The 12,879-nt window shown below is 39.8% G+C and overlaps 1 protein-coding gene across 5 annotated transcripts in view; it reads right to left on the bottom strand.

The window, feature by feature from the left end:
• The window catches only part of EPS8 (EGFR pathway substrate 8, signaling adaptor), a 173,353-nt gene that overhangs the window by 86,055 nt on the left and 74,419 nt on the right, over positions 1–12,879 (bottom strand). For 4 of the 5 annotated variants that reach the window (XM_080659543.1, XM_080659544.1, XM_080659546.1 and 1 more), the window contains exon 2: positions 4,217–4,306. The gene's annotated coding sequence lies outside the window, so the exon portion shown is untranslated. Of the gene's footprint in view, positions 1–4,216; positions 4,307–8,088; positions 8,167–12,879 lie in introns of those variants that run through there. The other variant, XM_080659547.1, reaches the window with a different exon arrangement.

The raw sequence follows: 12,879 nt of genomic DNA, 5'->3' as shown, positions 1-12,879 counted from the left end.
CCACCAATCTATATTAGATCCCTCATTACATGTTTTCATAGCACCCTGAAATCTTCTTCATAAAACATTACAATTAAACACATGGGCCAATATTTGCTTAATATCTGCTTTTCAAAAATCCACTGCTGCCTGGCACATTTTCTACTGATGCAGACTCACTTTTCTATTTTGCATGGTATAGTGAAAACATTTTAAATCTCATATTTCTTTAAATTTTTCTTTACATTTTATTACTTTAAATACAGTGTATTCAAAGATCTTCCTTCATATGTAAATGTTATAATAAAATTACACAGTTCTCCAACCCATCCTATTTTCTGCTTGTAAAATTTAACTGATTTGTTTATATCTTATATCTTATAATAACTAGCTAAAGTTATTACAAATGTTTATATCTGATATCTATTTAGATATTTTCAAGCCAGAATTGTGAATAGACATACTCAATTTTTACAAACAAATTTTCTCCACCATTTTCTTATCTGGGAGACTCAGACAAACATGAGTCTCATTATTAAATGTGAAACTTTAGTCTAACTTAGCCTCTATGAGCCTAGTTCATCCTTTGTTTTGTTTTAATAATTCCTTATTGTTGAAAGTATTACATATGTCCCCTTTTTTCCCCCATTGACCTTCTCCAGCCTGCCCCCACCCCTGCCCCCCTAGTTCCATCCTTTGTGAAGTAGTTATACTCTTCCAAGGTTATAAAGTACACAAAACCCCTAGTAAAATATCATACTAAATAAATATCAATTCCTTCCTACAAGTGTGTGTGTGTGTGTGTGCGGGGGGAGGCGGGGAGGCACGTGTCTAAAAATGTAGCCCTCTATTTAATACTAGAGGCCCGGTACACGAAATTCGTGTACTGGACGGCGGTGGGAGGGAGGGAGGGTGTCCCTCACCCAGCCTGTGCCCTCTCGCAGTCCAGGATCCCTCGCTCCTTACTGCCCACCTACAGTGGAGGCGGGAGAGGCTCCCACCACTGCCGCTGCACTTGCCAGCCATGAACCCAGCTTCTGGCTGAGCAGAGCTCCCCCTGTGGGAGTGCACTGACCACCAGGGGGCAGCTCCTGCATTGAGCATCTGCCCTCTGGTCGTCAAGTGTGCATCATAGCAACTGGTTGTTCTGCCTGCTGTTCCACCGCTTGGTCGATTTGCATATTAGGGTTTTATTATATAGGATAATACCAGTTTCCATTACCTAATCTAATTTCCTAAAATATATGGAGTATAACTATTTTTGCTCATGGGCTATACTTCAGGTCAGGGGCTGACAAACTTTATGTAAAGGGTCAGTTTGGGGGTTTGTGGGCCACATATGGTCTCTGTTGTTATTCTTTGTTTTCATTTTTGTTTTTAATAACCTACTAAAAATGTAAAAACCATTCATGGCCCACTAGTCACAGTTTGCTGACATCCTGCTTTAGGTTCAAAAGCACTCATTAATTCTTGACATTCACCATAACTTATCCTATTACCTGTATAATATTTGGCTCTTAATCAACACTCAATTGAAAAACTATTCTCTCTACTTTTTATTAAAACCTCCAGTTTAACAACACTGATTAAACACTTGTTTACATGTGAGGTAACTGAATACCTAAAGAAATAGCAATCCTATCTAATAAAAGAGTAATATGCAAATTAACCAACACTCTGCTACACCCACAAGCCACGCCCACCAACCAATCAGGAGTGTGTATGCAAATTAACCCCAACCAAGATGGCTACAGCCAGAGTGAGCAGGAGGCTTGGTTTCCCCAGCAATGGAGGAAGCCAAGCTTTCCACACACCCTGGCGGGCCCAGGCTCCTCTCAATGCTACAAAGTTTCAATTATATAAGATAAATAAATCCCAACAAAAATGGCGGCAGCCACAGAGCTGGAGAGAGCAGGAGGCTTGAGTTGCCCCCAGCAATGGAAAGCCAAGCTTTCCGCACACCCTGGCTGGCCCAGGCCTCCACTCAAGGCTACAAAGTTTCAACTATAGAAGATAAATAAATCCCAACAGAAATGGCTGCGGCCATGGAGCGAGCAGGAGGTTTGGCTCCACTCAAGGCTACAAAGTTTCAATTATAGAAGATAAATAAATCCCAGATACCAGGGCCTCTGCTTGGGTTGCCGGGGGGTGTGGCCGGCCTGCAAACCACCAAAGGCCCCTCGCCCAGGCCGCCCCACACCCCAAGGGAACCCCCAACCTGATCCGGGATACCCTTCAGGGCAAACCAGCCGCCCCCCCCCCCCCGCCCCATGCACCAGGCCTCTATCCTATCTAATAAAAGAGTAATATGCAGATTGACCATCACTCCAACACACAAGATGGCTGTCCCTACGTGGTCAAAGATCCTAACCCCCACGTGGACACAAGATGGCCACCACAAGATGGCCAGCCAGGGAGGACAGTTGGGAGGGACCAGGCCTGCAAGGGAAGGCAGTTGGGGGCCATCAAGCCTGCAGGGGAGGGCAGTTAGGGGTGACCAGGCTGGCAGAGGAGGGGGGTTGGGGGGGACCAGGCCTGCAGGGGAGGGCAGTTAGGGACAAACAGGCTGGCAAGGGAGCAGTTAGGCATCAATCAGGCTGTCAGGGGAGTGGTTAGGGGGTGATCAGGCTGGCAGGCAGAAGCAGTTAGGGGCAATCAGGCAGAGGCAGGTGAGCAGTTGGGAGCCAGCAGTCCTGGATTGTGAGAGGGATGTCCGACTGCCCATTTAGGTGCAATCCTACTGGGATCGGGCCTAAACGGGCAGTCGGACATCCCTCCATGGGTCCCAGATTGGAGAGGGTGCGGGCTGGGATGAGGGACAGCCCCCACCGTGCACAAATTTCATGCACCGGGCCTCTAGTATGTACAATAAAAGAAGAACAAATAAAGCCTTTTGAAGGCTTCCTCTAGTGTCTTTCCTCTCTTTTTCCTGTGTGTGTGTGTTTTTTTCCTGAGCCTACTACAAATCGGGACTTACCACATAATCAATTTATTATGCTCATGACCTCAAGTTTCTCTTACCATATTCCTGTGTAGAAATTGGTGCTAGTTTGAGCTTCTTTATAAGAATCTGATTAGGCTTCACGTACCATAGAATTAGTCCCTTCCTGCTTATTCTCCAGTAAGCTCCCTACTTCCAATTGTAGCATATTCTGATAAATTCACTTCTTTGTCCCTAACTTCCAATGCAATCATTTCTTCTCTTCTTCCTTAGTTCAGCTCACCCCCGTATTGCTAACTGTCCAATTTTTCTCCCTTTTTATGTATAATCCCAATGGGATAAAACTCTGTTATTAGTTTCTGTTATCGCTCTACCTCTGACCATCTGGGTATTTCTTGGGCTGAGTACCTTTCTTTCTTTCTTCATCTATAATAGGGGTTAAAACAGTGATGCCAACCAGACACAGTTAGGTGCAGAGGAAATACACATGTGGAAGTTATTTATTTACAATCTACAAAGAACCCTGAGAGACCACGAAGGTCTATAGACGTTACACCTGATTTAAGAACAGGCTCTGCCATTTATATTTATGAGTTATCCACCTTGGGCAAGTTAACCCCTCTAAGCCATTTATTCCTCATCTCTAAAATAAAGACAGTAATAACACCTACTTTATAGTGTTTATAAAAATTATGTGACATAATCTATGTCCAGCACTTATCATAGTACCTACTACATAGCAAAGGCTCCAAAAAATGTTAAACATAATTATTATTACTTAAGGGTAAGATATATTTTTACTCCAGGGGCCACAGGCCTTTTATTATTAACTTTTCCGTCTCTACTTGCATTTGAGCCTATCTATATATTTCCACTGTACTCATTAAACAAGTTTAATATATTTAATATATTTACAGTACTCATTAAACAAGTTCTTTGACATTTTGCTCTATGGTACTGGGTTCCTCCTTACAGGGACTATTTAGTGTCTTTCAGCATTAAAAGAGAGGAGAGAAAGAGAGTTGAAATGAAGAAGAAAAAGAGAGAAAGAGAGAGAAAAAACTATCAGTTCATACTTTGTATGTTATCAATTAATACAGTCAGTTCTGTTATAATGCAACATATGCATTCCTGAAAACCACAATGCTATGCAAATCACGTCATTAAAACCTCAAGGCTTATGGGGGAAATAGTGTGACACATAAAATAAGAAAGGAACCTAATAGGGACCATAGCACAGTTTTACATATGTTAAATTGTTAAAAGAAAATAAAAAACTGCAATATGGCACCTTACCTTGAAAAAGACATGAACTTTGCTTGTAGAATTGGCTGTCCAAAGGGCTGTAGCTGGTGAGTTATTGTGAAATGATGGAAGAAGAGTTACCTGAAATTGAAGGGAAAGTTATAAAATGAGATAGGGATGGCTATAGCTTACAATATGCAGTGAAGTAAGGTAGCCAAAAGATATCTGAGGTGCGTGCTTGTATATTCCTATGTGGCTTGGTGAAGTTTCCTGTGTTCACCTACTATCGCTCAGATAAAATCACACATAACAAATGTAAGATTTATATTGTACTCAAATTGTTCCCTAGTATCAACAATATCCCATTTTCAAAACAAGCATGATAGCAGAACTGACAGTACTATTCCAAAACTATGAACTTTTGAAAAACGTTCTGACTCAAAACTGTAGTCAGTTACAAAGCAAATGTTACTCTTCAATTACCTATTCAGCCCAAAGCTTTTACCTAGAAAAAGTCATTCTTTCCTTGTCAGTCTTAAGCCACTAAACATCATCTAGGACCGCTCTTTGTTTCTTCAGCTTTCACTGTGGGCAGCAGCTCTGATTCAGAGAACCATACCACACTTGTTTAGATCTCTAGTTGATTCTCTGTTTCTAAATGTCTATTCCAACAGAGCAGTGAAAAGTCTTACAGTCAATAACTCACTATCATGTCAGTCATTCCATTTATTCAGTCACCCAATATTTACAATGAGCATCTATTGAATACAAGGCGACATGGGAGATACAAGATGAAACCACAACCAATAAGAGATAGAGACTTAACTCAGTGGATCATTTAAAGTCAGACAATGTTACATAGAAGGTGTGAAACATTGTAACACATGTAAAAATAACACTAACACAAGACAGAACAGGAAGTACTTGAAGAAAATGCAGAAAATAAGTAATAGATTACTTTTAATGTTGGAAGAGGGGGGGCCAGAAGAAATTTAATGGGGGCGACTGGTAGACCTTAAGGATGATGTAAATTTTGGATATGAGGCAGAAACTCCAATTGTGGTATGGGTAAAGAGAAAGATAGGAAGTGGGAGGTGTAAAGCATAAAGATCAAAAAGCTTAAGCCATAAAATAAGGTACGTGGCTACAAATGATGTTACATATCAGACTTTGAGTTTTATATGATGAGAAATGGGAAAGTCACTGACAATTTTTATCCAGAAGAGTGCAACATCAGTTATGAATATGCAGAAAGGAGACCAACTGACTTTCACAAACCCAGGCTTTGAATAAATTGAGAGACTACATTCAAGTCTTTGGAAGGAGAGGGAAGAGCAGCAGGAGGGCTTTTTCCAACTACAATCCCAGGCTTTGTGTCCAAGATTGATATGCATGGGCTCTACTTAATGGATACTAACTGTGTCATTTGGTCCGGTAAATTGTATAAAATAGTGGAATACAGAAAAATTACTTGCAAATGAGGGCAAAGTATTTTTTTAGAAACAATAAGAAAAACAAAGAATGCAATGCAATACTAACAGTAATAATGTCAGATTTTTAAATATGGTCGTTAGAATTGCATAATGAGCAGAGCTAAATATGATCCTGAATTACATAAATATCTCACATAATGCATTTTTAATACTCAAGAAACTATAGAAATGTTCCTAAAAGCAAAGCCTTCTTGGACAAATGTTCGTGTGAGATCTCAAGCAAGCTTAAGAAACACACATAGCAATTCAGCTCAGATTTTACATTAGCAAGTACAGAGAGAAAATATTTCACAGATTGCCTTAAATTTTAAAAAATATATTAAGAATTAAAACTATCACAAGTTTCTTCTAATCAAATTCCCAAGTCTAGTTAATATATTCCATACACAAGATTCTGTATACAAATGCCACACTTTTAACTAAAATAAAAAGTATAATTTCTTCACATAGCTGAAAAGTCCATTTTGAAGTGCTTACATATAAAATTAAACAATTAAAAATACACACACAGCCTGCTAGTGTGGGTCAGTGGTTGAGCATCGACCTACGAACCAGGAAGTCACTGTTCAACTCCCAATCAGGACACATGCCCAGGTTGTGGGCTCGAACCCCAGTAGGGGACATGCAGGAGGCAGCCAATCAATGATTCTCTCTCATCACTGATATTTCTATCTCTCTCTCCCTCTCCCTTCCTCTCTGAAAACACATTCACAAACTTCACTCTAAAATAAATTTTAAAAAATACTTGTTTAATTAAATTAGAACTGTCCTATAAGGTAAATAATCACGAGTATGTGATCACCTATTTTATCATATCACCTATATAAAATTTTTATACAATTCAACTAAATTATTACTTACAAGACTAAAGCATAATGAGCTGATTTATGTTCCCCCTAAAACTCTAAGGAAATTCCCCTAAGGAAATATCATACCTACCTTGATGAATTAATGACACAATTTCATTGAAAAATAAACTAAAAAGGAGACTTCTTGACATAATTTATTTCAGAATTATTTACATAAAAAATGAGTCTAAATGTCTTATCCTCTCCACAGACATTTCCTCTTATGTGCAATTTACTTAAACTGAAGAACTGTTTCCAAGGGTAGCTGCTGAAAAACAGAAACTTTTAAAGCATTCCCGGTACAATAGCCTCCTTTAGGTGAGAATAGGGTCGGCAAAGAACAAAATATTTATATACCATTCCCAGGGCACATATGAAATTTATACTCAACTAACATCTGCCTTAAAATTTGGCCTGTAAAGCTGGCCAAAGCTTTGTCGCAAGGGTAAAACTAAATCAGGCCATAAACATCTCAAGCCACCTCACCTATTGATGCTACCAAAGATGCATTCAATGCCAGTATAGGTAGTGATAATTTGTGTACATTGATAATTCTCCTATGATGTAGAAAGTCTTAATAAAAAACAGACACTTTAAAGGAAAATCAACATTTTCAATAATGTATTTCAAAAAGGATCAATACAGCCATAACCACGGCACTTGAATTCAAGAATGTATTACATTTCCCAGCACCAAAACATGGATGTAACCAGTTATTTACTTTTGTTCTCTATCTAGTATATTGTGATATAATATTTGTTTTTAAATACTAAAATTTAGCCTTGCACCCAATTCCTAGAAACAGAATAATAACCAAAGGCTCTTTCTGACTTAAATTAAATTAACAAATTGATAAGAACTACAAAAATATATTAAGAATTACATATATTTGTCACTGAGGTCAAATTTTATATTTAAAACATCAAAAGTACAAAATTGGATTTTCTAAAGAGTTGTTCTTTTAAAAAACTTCCATTAATTGACTATTTAAATGTTTACAAGTTCCATTAATATACAGGGTTTTAAAAAAAAAAAAAAACAACTTTAAATACACATATTCACTACATTTTAGGCCCAAGAAAATGTTTACACAGAAATTTGGCAGTGTTAAGTCTGTGGAATCAAAGCCAATAACAACCTAAGAAGCTGAACTCGGTTAATAAGCAAAGTTTCGTAGTACAACTAACATTGTGTCAACAATCCAAAGCAGTTAATATTTATAGGATAATCACAGTCTTCTGCATATCATATTAATTTAAAAATAACTTTGTAAAAGCATGATATGTCTGTACTTTCCCAACTGTTAACAGTCAACAGATATCTTCTTAGCTCTTTTGAGGGGGGACTTATTCTCCTAAACACCCTGACCTAAGGGGAGAAAATCCTTTAAATCTCCATCTCCATTAGCAAGAAGCAGGACCCAATTTCACCAAATTCAGAATCCACTTGGAATTCCAAATGGGAATTTAAAAGATTATTAAAGAGCTTACAGAGACTAAAAGGTCTACAAATATCCTCAATAATAATTATGCCTTTGAGAGCCCTCCTTAGCAAAGAAAATATTTCACAAACTCCAACTTACCTACCCACACAGTCCAGGCAAAACTCGGCTAAGCAGTCCTCCAGGCAATACTGAGAGGGCATTTCTCTCACTTCACTCTTGGTGCCAAATGACCTTTGGCTTATCAACAGAGAGGGTGGAGCTGGATGCTTCAGTTTCAGCAACATACCATACTGAACAAAGTTTCTCCTTTAGTTTCTCTAGGGAGTTAACTAAGACTTCCTCTTCTTGTTAAGTAAGTAAACACAGCCTCTAGTGCATTTCTAACTCTTCCCTAAGGTGGCAGATTAAAGCTTTAAATGATGCAAATAATGATGGTTAACACTGATTGAGAACTTACTATGTGCTCTAAACTAACACTATACAGATAGACACTATTATTACTCCCATTTTAAAGAGGTGGACTCTGAGCACTAGAGGTTAATCAGTAAGTTGTAGGAATTTCGGATATAGCAATTGGGTCAACTAGGCTAATGAAGAAGACTTTCCACTATCAACAGAAAAGATGAAAAGGAGTGTAACAAATTTTAAAAATTAAACACACAGTGTACTTGCTATAAAGAAAATTATAGAACATGGACAAAGTGGTAAGCACAAAAGCAAATACTGTCAACTGTGGCTGCCAGGAATGGACACTGGAGTCTCCTTAGCGCTTACTGCTACTTGGTATTGGTAATGAGATGTCTCAGGAAGAAGAGATCAGAATGAAGTGCTCTCTGACCAGAGCTAGATTTCTGGCCCTGCTTTTCTGAAGAAAAACCCGAACAACTGTAGGTAGCAGCCTGATGCTAAGCAGAGACAGAAGAGGTCTTGGGGCAGGTATAAAGTTGGTACTGAGGTCCTTCCATAAAACCAGAGCCATCTTCAAAGGACTGTAATCGTAATTAGAAATGGTGAGTGGAGCAGAACAAACCCACCCTTGCCTTAGAAAGACTTCAAGGGAGCTTGTCCCCGAGAGTCTGGATGAGTGGGCAGGGGAAATGCTACATCCAGAAATTACAAGCCTACGCCTGTGACACAACAGTTTTGAGGTTTGAATCTTATTTGTACGAGAATCTCCAAGCTAAGAAATTAAATAAATTGGGTCCTGGGCTAGTGATATCCTTGGACTATTTGGAATAAACAAAACAGAAAACCATTATAAATAACACTCCATAAACAAGGCCACGTGGGATTTCTACAAGCAAGAAAAGTAAACCAAACAAAACAAAAACAAAAAACAATCCCCTTGAAGATGAGTTTATAATTTAGGAATTACAAAGTATGTGAGGAAATGATTTACTGTGATTGAGCATTAACAGATATACCAAACAAAATTTAGCACTCAACTATTCTTTAATATGAAGACGCAAAAATAAAAGCACAATTATTAAAGCGATGGAGGAAGGAAAAAAGCCTATAAAGAATAGAAAACTGGACAAGAAGAGAGAAACCGAAGAACTTATATACTTATATACATAGCCCATGGACAAGGACAATAGGGTGGTAAAGACCTGGGGGGTGGGGCGGGTAGGGACTGATAGAAAGGGAGTAAAGGGGGGTAAATGGAAGACATCTGTAATACTATCAACAATAAAATCTATCTACATAAAAGGCTAATATGCTAAGTGTCCTTCCCACCTTCCAACTGGTCGCTATGATGCACACTGACCACCAGGGGGCAGATGCTCAATGCAGGAGCTGCTGTGATGCACACAAAGAAATGGCACCGCGGATCTGGCGCCCAGAAAGCAACACTCAGCTTCCCCCAGTGGGACACAGGCCCCACCACCACCCTGGAGCAACAGCCCACCAAATCGCAGCCGAGACTGCTGAGACCCCATGGCACAAAATGCAGCCCATAGCCCAGCCCAGCCAGGAAATGGTCGCTGTGGATGCCGGGTAATGACCTCATGTAGCAAGGCCCGCTTCCTCTCCCTAGCCCTAGCGACTAGCCTCCTTGAAGTTACAGGAACACAGGTGGAAACATTTCACACTTTAACCAAATATCTATGAAGCATTTTCCCATGCCTCATCTCATTTGATCTTCACAGAAGTCCTGGAATAGTCAGATAGGAGACTCAGTGGAATCCTATTTTCATTAGCCAGAAAACGGAGATTTAGAAACGTGACCCGTCTGAAAAGAAGTAAGAAATGGTGGACCTTGAAAATGACTTCAGGTTTTCTCACTGCACAGAATATAGTCAAACACTGCTGTACTTAAATATTTCACCCTTTGTTCTCCTTGCATGATCTACAATAATAATCTGCTTTGTGTTGATATTTACTGCTGTGTTGCTGAAAATTACCTTAAAGAGAAGTTGGGGTGCTTCACTGGGCTGGAAAAAGTTTAGCTACATCAGAAAGCAGGTCTAATTAAGCAAGCTTATTCTATATCTATAAAAGGCTAAGTTGACTCACCCATGTGCGATACACATAAAGCTCTCACTGGTGCTAATTGCATGCATATTTCCATCTGTCATTGTCGATAGTGAATTTGGTTGACACTTCTATTATAGAGAAAGGGCGAATAGTGATATTAAAATATTCTTATAATTAATTTCCTTTCAATGTGCACGAATTCGTGCACCGGGCCACTAGAATATATATATTCATTCTAAAGAAAGAATAGAATAGAAAGGATAAATAGGTAGGTTTTACAAAAACCAAACAGGATTTATATAATTACAGATATGCACACTGCTCTGCAAGGACCATCAGAGTTTTCATCAGGTTTCTGTAACTTAAAAAGGGAACGGTGTCACTGTAGATAGAAATTTAAAATCTTTTTAGAAAACAATAATCAATGCCAGAACTCAGTTATCTGTCAGAACCTACTCCACACCAACTTTTCTCTACCATCTTTCAAGCTCCTGACCAGTATGTCCTCCAACTCCCCATTCTTGGAAATCCTGACCCATCCCCAGGCCATTCTCAACCCTTTCCAGCACCCTTGCAAAAAGGTGAAATGGAAACAGTGTTGTACCATAAAGATCCCATTTTTAGGACTGAAAGATTTATTCACCAGTTGCTACAGTGCTACCAGCATACTGCCCTCAGCCATCGGCTTTCTTGAGAATGTCCTTGGCTAAAGAGTCTGCTCACAAAAGCTCATGCACCCTTCCCAAGGCAGCCCACATCCAAAGATGGATATGATACCATTGTAATTAACCTAGTTATTAATAACAAGAAAGGAGCAAAGAAAAGTCCAGATATTATAGGCATGCCATTTGTGCAGCTTCACCAGGAATTAAAGCTTTACACTTCCCAGGAAGCCACAGTCTATTCCCCACAAATCGCTGGGGGAAGGGACTGGACAGGGAGAATAGACACATGCCCAGTAAAGTTGGGGTGATGTTGGAAAGGTGCTTGCTGTCAGTCACACCTGGGAACAGGTTATTGGCCAGAATTGGCATGCCACTGCAAGGGGGCCAAATTTGGGATACTTAATTCCCTGAAGAAACTCGCTCTCTTGTGCTCTTGTGCTTTTGGGACCCTTGGGACTCTGGTTGCTTAGGCGTGCTTCCCTGCATTCACCCACATGGCCCATTGCCATAAGGACCCTCACACACAATGGACTAATGGGTTGTAACTGGCCTGATGCTGAACTGGACCCGGCTGCAACATGGAAAAGAAACTCTGGACACTGGCTTTGTTTTTAGCTTTGCTGAAACCCCAGCTACACTTCTATGACTGGATGGGACTTTGGAAACCCAGGGATGTAATTCCATGCAAATAAAAATCACTCATCCTCCCATGCTAGTCTCAGAAAATTATTTTTCTTGAGATATCATAAGGACCCCACCCCTAGCACTTGGAAGGGGACACCCCAATTTCTCCAATAACAGGCTGACATGGGGAATGTAAAGACCCTCTCCTCAGCTAGAGACAATGGTGAAAAGCCATTCCCGCTTCAGAGCTCCCCAAGAGGACAGATCCCCACTGAGACTGCCTGGCAGCCTAACTTCCTCTCTGCCCATTCTGGTTTCTTCCTTCCCTTCCTTCCACAGGGGTTGATCCTAAGAGAACCTTCCAATATACTTCCTGCACACTAATTTCCACCTCAGAGTCTGTATCCCGGGGAACCCAGGCTGCCTACAACAGAAGAACATCAGGAAAAAAAAGCGCAGGATATGGGCAGCATTATCAAGGGAGTGAGAGGAGAAAAATAATAAAGTTTGGAACCAATGGAGAGAACAACATAAAGTACTAATATAATCTCCTTTATGAGAAGATAAGTAGCAGAAGGGAAAGTCTTTTTCAAAATGAAAAATATAATCACAAAATTCCAACCCAACATTTCTATGTATCATTGAACTGAAAGAATATTAAAGTGTATCCCAACTCCAACCCCTGTCATTTTGAAGATAATATCTTCTTAGGCCCAGGTCTGCTAAATGTCAGAAATGTTACTGTTTAGAAATAGGCCCATTTATTCTTCTAAGACATCATTTTCCTAATAAGTTAAGAAGTATATTTAATACCCTACTGTTAAAGTAACAGAATTCTGATACACTTTTTGGCTCTGAATCAATGGTAAAGATGTTAATTATCCTATATAATAAAAGCCCAGCCGAAACCGGTTTGGCTCAGTGGATGGAGCGTCGGCCTGCGGACTGGGGGGTCCCGGGTTCGATTCCGGTCAAGGGCATGTACCTTGGTTGCGGGCACATCCTCAGTGGGAGGTGTGCAGGAGGCAGCTGATCGATGTTTCTCTCTCATCGATGTTTCTAGCTCTCTGTCCCTCTCCCTTCCTCTCTGTGAAATATCAATAAAATATATTTAAAAAAAAAAAAAAAAAAAAAAAAGCCCAGTGACCGAATGGCGGAACAA

This window comes from Plecotus auritus (assembly GCF_963455305.1).
Source record: "Plecotus auritus genome assembly, chromosome: 3".
Classification (NCBI taxonomy): Eukaryota; Metazoa; Chordata; class Mammalia; order Chiroptera; family Vespertilionidae; genus Plecotus; species Plecotus auritus.
The sequence above is the reverse complement of the archived record's forward strand: the minus strand, read 5'-3'. Positions and strand labels throughout refer to the sequence as shown.